The following is a 6806-nucleotide window of genomic DNA, read 5'->3' as shown; positions in this document are numbered from 1 at the left end:
TTTTGTGCTTACAGAACGATATCAAAGCCTTCACAACACTTAGGGAGTCCGTATATATAACTGATCTTTTGAGTTTTGATTTCCTTATATGCTTCACGGTCGATAATATTGCGTAGGCTTCAGCCGTAAAGATACTAGTTTCCGGATGCAGTACGCCGGATTCCGAGAAGGATGGACCGACGGCTGCATAGGACACCCCGTCGTGCGACTTCGATGCGTCTGTGTAGAACTCCGTGCAGGAGTGTTTGTGTTGGAGTTCCCGGAAATGCATTTGGATTTCAATGTCTGAAGCGTGCTTTGTAACTTTAACGAAAGATGTGTCGCATTGTATCAGCTGCCACTCCCAAGGAGGTAGCAGCTTGGCTGGATGCATTAGGCGAAGCTCGAGGAGTGGAACATGCATTTCTTCACTAAGCTCCCTCACACGCAGCGAGAAAGGCTGTCTTACGGAGGGACGATTATGAAAGAGTGTAGCATATGTCATATCGTTAACGGTATTGAAACATGGATGTTGAGGGTTAGAGTGGACTTTCAGGAAATATGTTTGGCTGATGTATGTTCTCTGCAGATGTAGTGACCACTCATTTGATTCTGCATATAAACTTTCGATGGGACTTGTTCTGAAAGCTCCAGTGGCCAGTCGGATTCCTAGATGGTGGACCGGATCTAGCATCTTTAGCGCGCTCGGGGCTGCAGAATGATAGATCACGGCACCATAGTCCAACCGTGATCGAATGAGGCTCTTGTAAAGGTTCATTAAACATTTCCTCTCGCTGCCCCATGTTGTGTGGGATAGCACTTTAAGTAAGTTCATTGTTTTTAAGCATTTGACCTTGAGGTACTTTATGTGTGGAATAAAGGTTAATTTCGAATCAAGTATGATGCCTAAGAACTTAAGTTCTTTGTTCACAGGAATTTGCTGGCCATACATTACGATACTGGGTTCTGCAGTAAGCCCTCTCTTTCTTGTGAAAAGCACACAAGAACTTTTGTTGGGGTTAACTTTAAATCCGTTTTCTTCTGCCCATTTGGACACTTTGTTCAAGCCCTGTTGAACTTGCCTCTCACATACAGTAAGGTTGCAGGATTTGAAACCTATCTGTATGTCGTCTACGTAAACAGAATAAAAAATGGCTGGCGGTAATGAAGCACGAAGGGTGTTCATTTTCACGATGAAGAGAGTGCAGCTGAGTACACCTCCTTGAGGTACACCAGTTTCCTGTATAAAAGGTCGCGACAATACATTGCCGACTTTCACGCGGAATGTACGGTCGGACAAATAGCTTTCTATTAGCACGAGCATATTGCCACGGATGCCAATTCCCGACAAGTATCTCAAGATTCCATAGCGCCACGTAGTGTCGTACGCCTTCTCCATATCGAGGAATACGGATAGGAAATATTGTTTATGTAGAAAGGCGTCGCGAATGTTTCCCTCAATGCGCACAAGGTGATCGGTTGTGGACCGCCCTTCTCTGAAGCCACACTGAAAGGGATCGAGGATATTGTTGAGTTCAAGGAAATGTACTAGTCTGCGGTTAACCATTTTTTCAAAAAGCTTACCAAGACAATTTGTAAGAGCTATCGGACGGTAGCTTGCCGCCAAGGAAGGGTCTTTACCGTGCTTAAGAACAGGGACCACAATCGCTTCTTTCCATGTGGATGGGAGGTATCCCGTAGCCCAAATAACGTTGAAGAGCGTGAGTAGTGTAAGTTTGGTGTCAGTGTGTAAGTTTCTGATCATTTCGTACATGACTCTATCAGGTCCCGGTGCAGAGCTTTTGCATGTGGTCAAAGCAGCTCTCAACTCTGCAATACTGAACGGCCGGTTATAAGGTTCATTTTGTCTGGATTTTTGTATTATTGGCTTACATTCTTCTATTTGTTTGTATTTCAAAAATGATTGCGAATAGTGGTTTGAACTCGACACGCTCTCAAAGTGTTCTCCAAGTGTGTCCGCCTGATCTTTCAGTGTTTCACCTTGTGTGTTCACCAAAGGGAGTGAATATGTTTGTCGCCCTTTTATCCTATTGACCCTGTTCCAGACTTTGGTCTCATCTGTATAGGAGTTGATACCAGATAAAAACTTCTGCCAACTCTCTCTTCTGGCTTGTCGGCGGGTTCGCCTGCCTTGGGATTTTACTTTTTTAAAATTGATAAGATTCTCCGCAGTGGGGGAGGCGCGTAGCATCCCCCACGCTTTGTTCTGTTTTCTACGCTTTCTATGCTTTACAAGGCGCTCGCCTTAGTGTCTTTCAGGCGATAGGTAGGACACTTGTTTTTTATTCTAGCGATGATGGCAGCATAATTTTTTTAAGGATAGCATTTTTTATTCTAATAAAGTAAGTGAATTTTAAGGTTACGTTACTGTTCTACTAATGGTATAATAATGCATAACCATTCAAGGCCATTGTAACCGATCATCTTTTGAAATGACTCGAATTTCGCTGTTCCTTTAATTTTATTTGCTGCTGTTTCTGCCTATTTATCTTACTGTTGTCCTCATAGGTTTGAATGTTTTTGATTGTTTGCAAACCATGTACTCATACCCTCATAATGCCCATTGGGCCCCGAGGGTATGGTAGTGAGTAAATATATTAGCCTGTAAAATGAACTGTGGTGGTCTGTGTACTATACACATATTATACTAGATAAATATGTGCAGATTTCTCTTTATTTCTCATATACGTGAACAAAAATAATGAACATACCTTTTATTTGAGCGTACCAAAAATTTATTCAAGCGTAACAACAGTCAAATGCAGGCACAAGACAGCACTAGATATGAGATAATGTACACATACATGAAGAAGATAGACCTAGTGGCAGTGACGCAATTTAAGGAACTTCTGCCGTTGCCTTTTCGCTTCCCTCTCTTTGTTGATGCCTTTTACAAAAACCGAAACCTCAGGAAAACATAGAAGTTTACAACTGCTGTCAAAGCTAGTTTTTCATGCTCCGTACATCCTAGTCGTGAAGAGGCCAATGTCTAGAGCTGACCTGAAAAATCAGCTAGACTCGCCACATGCAACTTGTTTTTGCTAAAGAACACAGTAAAAACATCTTCCATGCCTTCACAGTGGTTCACAAGGTCTGACTAATACAAGGCCTCGATCCATTGTCAAAACGGGTAGTGCAATATGAAGCAGCGTCGGCCCTAGCTTCCGCTTTATTTACGCAAAGGAATTAAGCCTGCACACTATGGTCGAGAATGTTTGGCAGTGATCTTTCGTGCAACATAACCTACAGTACAGTAGTTGAAAGCGCTACGGCTCCTTCTTTCTTGTTTTTATTTTTCCTGGCACTCACAAGGTACATGCTTAGGATACTCAGGAAATATCTTTGGTATCGCGTAAGGTTTCAGGCGTGTTTTATGGCGGGGAATCTTGTGGCCAACGCCGCTCACGGTGATAAAGCCCGCTGGGCTAAACTATTTTCTAAATGTTTTTCACAAACCACAGCAGTTGGCGCCAGCCTTCTCTCCGTTCTCCTGGTCAATCTTGCCCATTCTGCTACCGCTTCGTATCAGATGGTGGAGTGAAGAAGGATACACGCCCTTTGTTCGTGCGGTAACCGCTTCTACAGAACGGCACAAAGCAGGTCCTCTCCTTGCACTCTAGCTTCGTCATTTTTTTCACCGCCGCCGCATAGTTCTCGTAATGACAAGCACATGAACACAGCAGCGACGCACTTACTCTTTGACAACACCAAGAACAAACACCCAACGCTCAAATGAGAGAGAAAATTCAAACATATAAACCGACGCAACCGCTGCAAAACAGATGTGCGAAGCAGACGACACGCGCAGTCTGCACCCACCCGTATGGCAGCGATGTCTGACGGCCACCGTAGGCATTAATTGCAGGCGGCGCCACGCTCCTCCATAGAAAAGAGCGTGTGCAAGGCACACTAGCCAGTACATTCAAGGCACTATAGTCCATAGCCCAGCTCCATTTTTAACTCCTCTGGTATATCGCAGGCGGGCTGCCCCGCGAGACGCGTTTCGCAGTCTTGCGTGCGCAATATGGTGAATACCACAAATTCTTTCGATTAACGGAGGTCAACCCTTTCGGTCAACGCAGCCATTTTAATATGTTGAAGCGCGAGAACTAGACTTTTATAATAATTTCCTTCAACTTTCAGATATACACATTTGCGGTACGCTTTCAAACTAGGCATTTGCCTTATTACATTATTGAAATCACTGGTTTGGATTTTTTCTACCCGCCGTCGTTCCTCAGTGGCTATGGTGTTGGGCTGTTGAGCCCGAGGTCGCGGGATCGAATCCAGGCCACAGCGGCCCCATTTCTAAGGGTGCGAGAACACTCGTGTACTAACATTTAGGTGCACGTTAAAGAACCCCAGGTGGTCAAAATTTGCGGAGTGCTCCACTACAGCGTGTCTCATAATCAGAAAGTAGTTTTGACACCTAAAACCTTATTTTTTTGTTATTTTGTCGCAAGTGATGTGAGCCTAAAGTAACTAAAGTAATGTATAACGGGAAGCTGAAGAGTCTGTCGAATTCAATAAGACGCTCATATACGGATGCGGGAACCTTATAAACCACGTAGGTAAAATTTGGGGTTTTTTTTTCAATTAGGAGAGATGTGATCGTCGGTTGAAATTGCGCTGTAGCTCCGCCCCCCGTCGAATGGCGCGCGCTGCTGCTGACGCTGACGACGCGAACGGAGACCGGAAACCGTGGTGTTGTGACGTCAACTCTGGTGTTTCGTTCCTTCGCAGCGCCCGCGACCGTGCCTGACCGCGCTTGTTTCTGCGTGCGTGCCATCGTAATCTGCTTCGATCGACCCTGCATTCCTTTGTTGGTGCGTTTGCGTGTATGTAGAGTGGTAGTCAACGTGAGTGGTAGTCAACGTGAGTGGTAGTCAACGTGAGTGGTAATCAACTTGAGTGGTAGTCAACGTGGTAATCAACAGATGGAGGTCACTACACGTACTACATGAACCGGGAAGCTTTTCACGCGTTTAAACCGTCTTTGCAGTTTGCCGACAGCTTTGGACAGCGCACAAATGCCGACGATCGCATCCCCGCTTACGTTCCACGAGGAGGCACGCAGGAACACACTACAGTTGTTTGACCGGAAACGAGCTCACTAGATCGGCGAAAAATCGGCGAGATCACTAGATCGCGTTGCAAAAACCATACTCACCAAAGAGCATTTCCAACACGAGGAGATCCCAAGACTTTGCTTTCGTTCGCGTCGAAAGCACTGCTCGCACCTGCATCGTTTGCTTCTTCGAGAGGCCGGCTCTTCGCAATCGGCTCGTACATGTAGGGAGTAACGCCGAACTCCTCAGAAAAACTTAGCCTCTCTAAATTTTCCACTACCGTCTCAGAAAAACAGCACGAAACTACCTGGCACCGCGCTTCATGTGTAGCGGCAGCGGTTGGTTACTAGAGTTGACGTCACGAGGCGCCCGACCAATCGCAGGCGGAAACGAGACGCGCGTGCTCGGCGTGTCCGCTGCTGCACTTTTCGTCGAAATAAAATATATTTTCGCTTTCTTTCGCTCAATTTCGATACGATATTCGAATTCGGAGGGCTGAAAACCATTATGTACAGATGTTCACTCATTTTTCTGGAAAACCTTTCAGCTTCCCTTTAACAGTCTCGGAAGAGAACAGCAATATACAATAGGTATCGAGGCACTGGAAGTGGCAAGGGAATACATCTACTTAGGGCAGGGAGTGACGGCGGATCCGGATCATGAGACGGAAATAATCAGAAGAATAAGAATGGGCTGGGGCGCGTTTGGCAGGCATCCTCAGATCATGAACAGCAGGTTGCCATTATCCCTCAAGAGAAAAGTGTATAATAGCTGTGTCTTACCAGTACTCACCTACGGGTCAGAAACCTGGAGGCTTACGAAAAGGGTTCTACTTAAATTGAGGACGACGCAACGAGCTATGGAAAGAAGAGCTATGGAAGACGCGACCTTCTTCGTTGCCTTTCTTCATCCAAAACCGAAGGATTCATTCTACACACAGGTGCTGCTAATATTCGAGATATAGACGTAATGAACGCCATCTGAGATGAAGCGATGACACACAAGTGAAAAAAAGGAGATTGTTCAATACGAACGAGTCGACGTTTTACTGAAGGTATGGTTTGTCGCTGCTCGAACTACTCGTTTACAGCAACCTTAGTCATTCAGAAAAGTTACATTTTCTGAAAAAGAGTTACTCAATACAAGGGGCTTTGTTACTAAATGGTGTTGGCCCTGTTTTGAACCACGTCTGCACACGGAGACACTGTGGCACTTTCTTTACCACACTGGCGAACCATATGCACCGCTAGAAGAGTTAAATCTATCGACACTCTTTGGACTTGTTGCGCCGTTATAGTTCACTATCATAGTAAATTTAGTTTTTTACTGTTCAGTTTAATTTCTAGTTGCGGCAATTTTTCAACTTGGTACAAAGATCGCAGTTCGCACTTTTTCATCGTGAAAATGGTAGACGATGACGTCTCCGGATGATCAAGTGAACGACATCGGTCTGGCAATTATGTCGCCTCCTCGAGTGGTTGTCCGGATACCACTGACTGGTGGTTCGAGGCCAGATCAATAGAATATCGTTCGAGAGAAGCGGACCCGCAAAAGCAGAACGAACAGAGTTTTGTTTTTTTGTACTAGAGAATATTGTTTGCGCTTAAATGTAGCATTGTTTCTTTTGTTTAGCTTGTTGGTTTCTTTTCTTTAGCGTTGCCCCTCGTTCGGTTCTCATGTTTGGAAGGGAGAAAATGAAACAAGGGAAAACATTGCTGTTCATGGCGAGTATTGTCG

Source organism: Dermacentor variabilis, chromosome 9 (assembly GCF_050947875.1).
Source record: "Dermacentor variabilis isolate Ectoservices chromosome 9, ASM5094787v1, whole genome shotgun sequence".
Classification (NCBI taxonomy): domain Eukaryota; kingdom Metazoa; phylum Arthropoda; class Arachnida; order Ixodida; family Ixodidae; genus Dermacentor; species Dermacentor variabilis.
The sequence above is the reverse complement of the archived record's forward strand: the minus strand, read 5'-3'. Positions refer to the sequence as shown.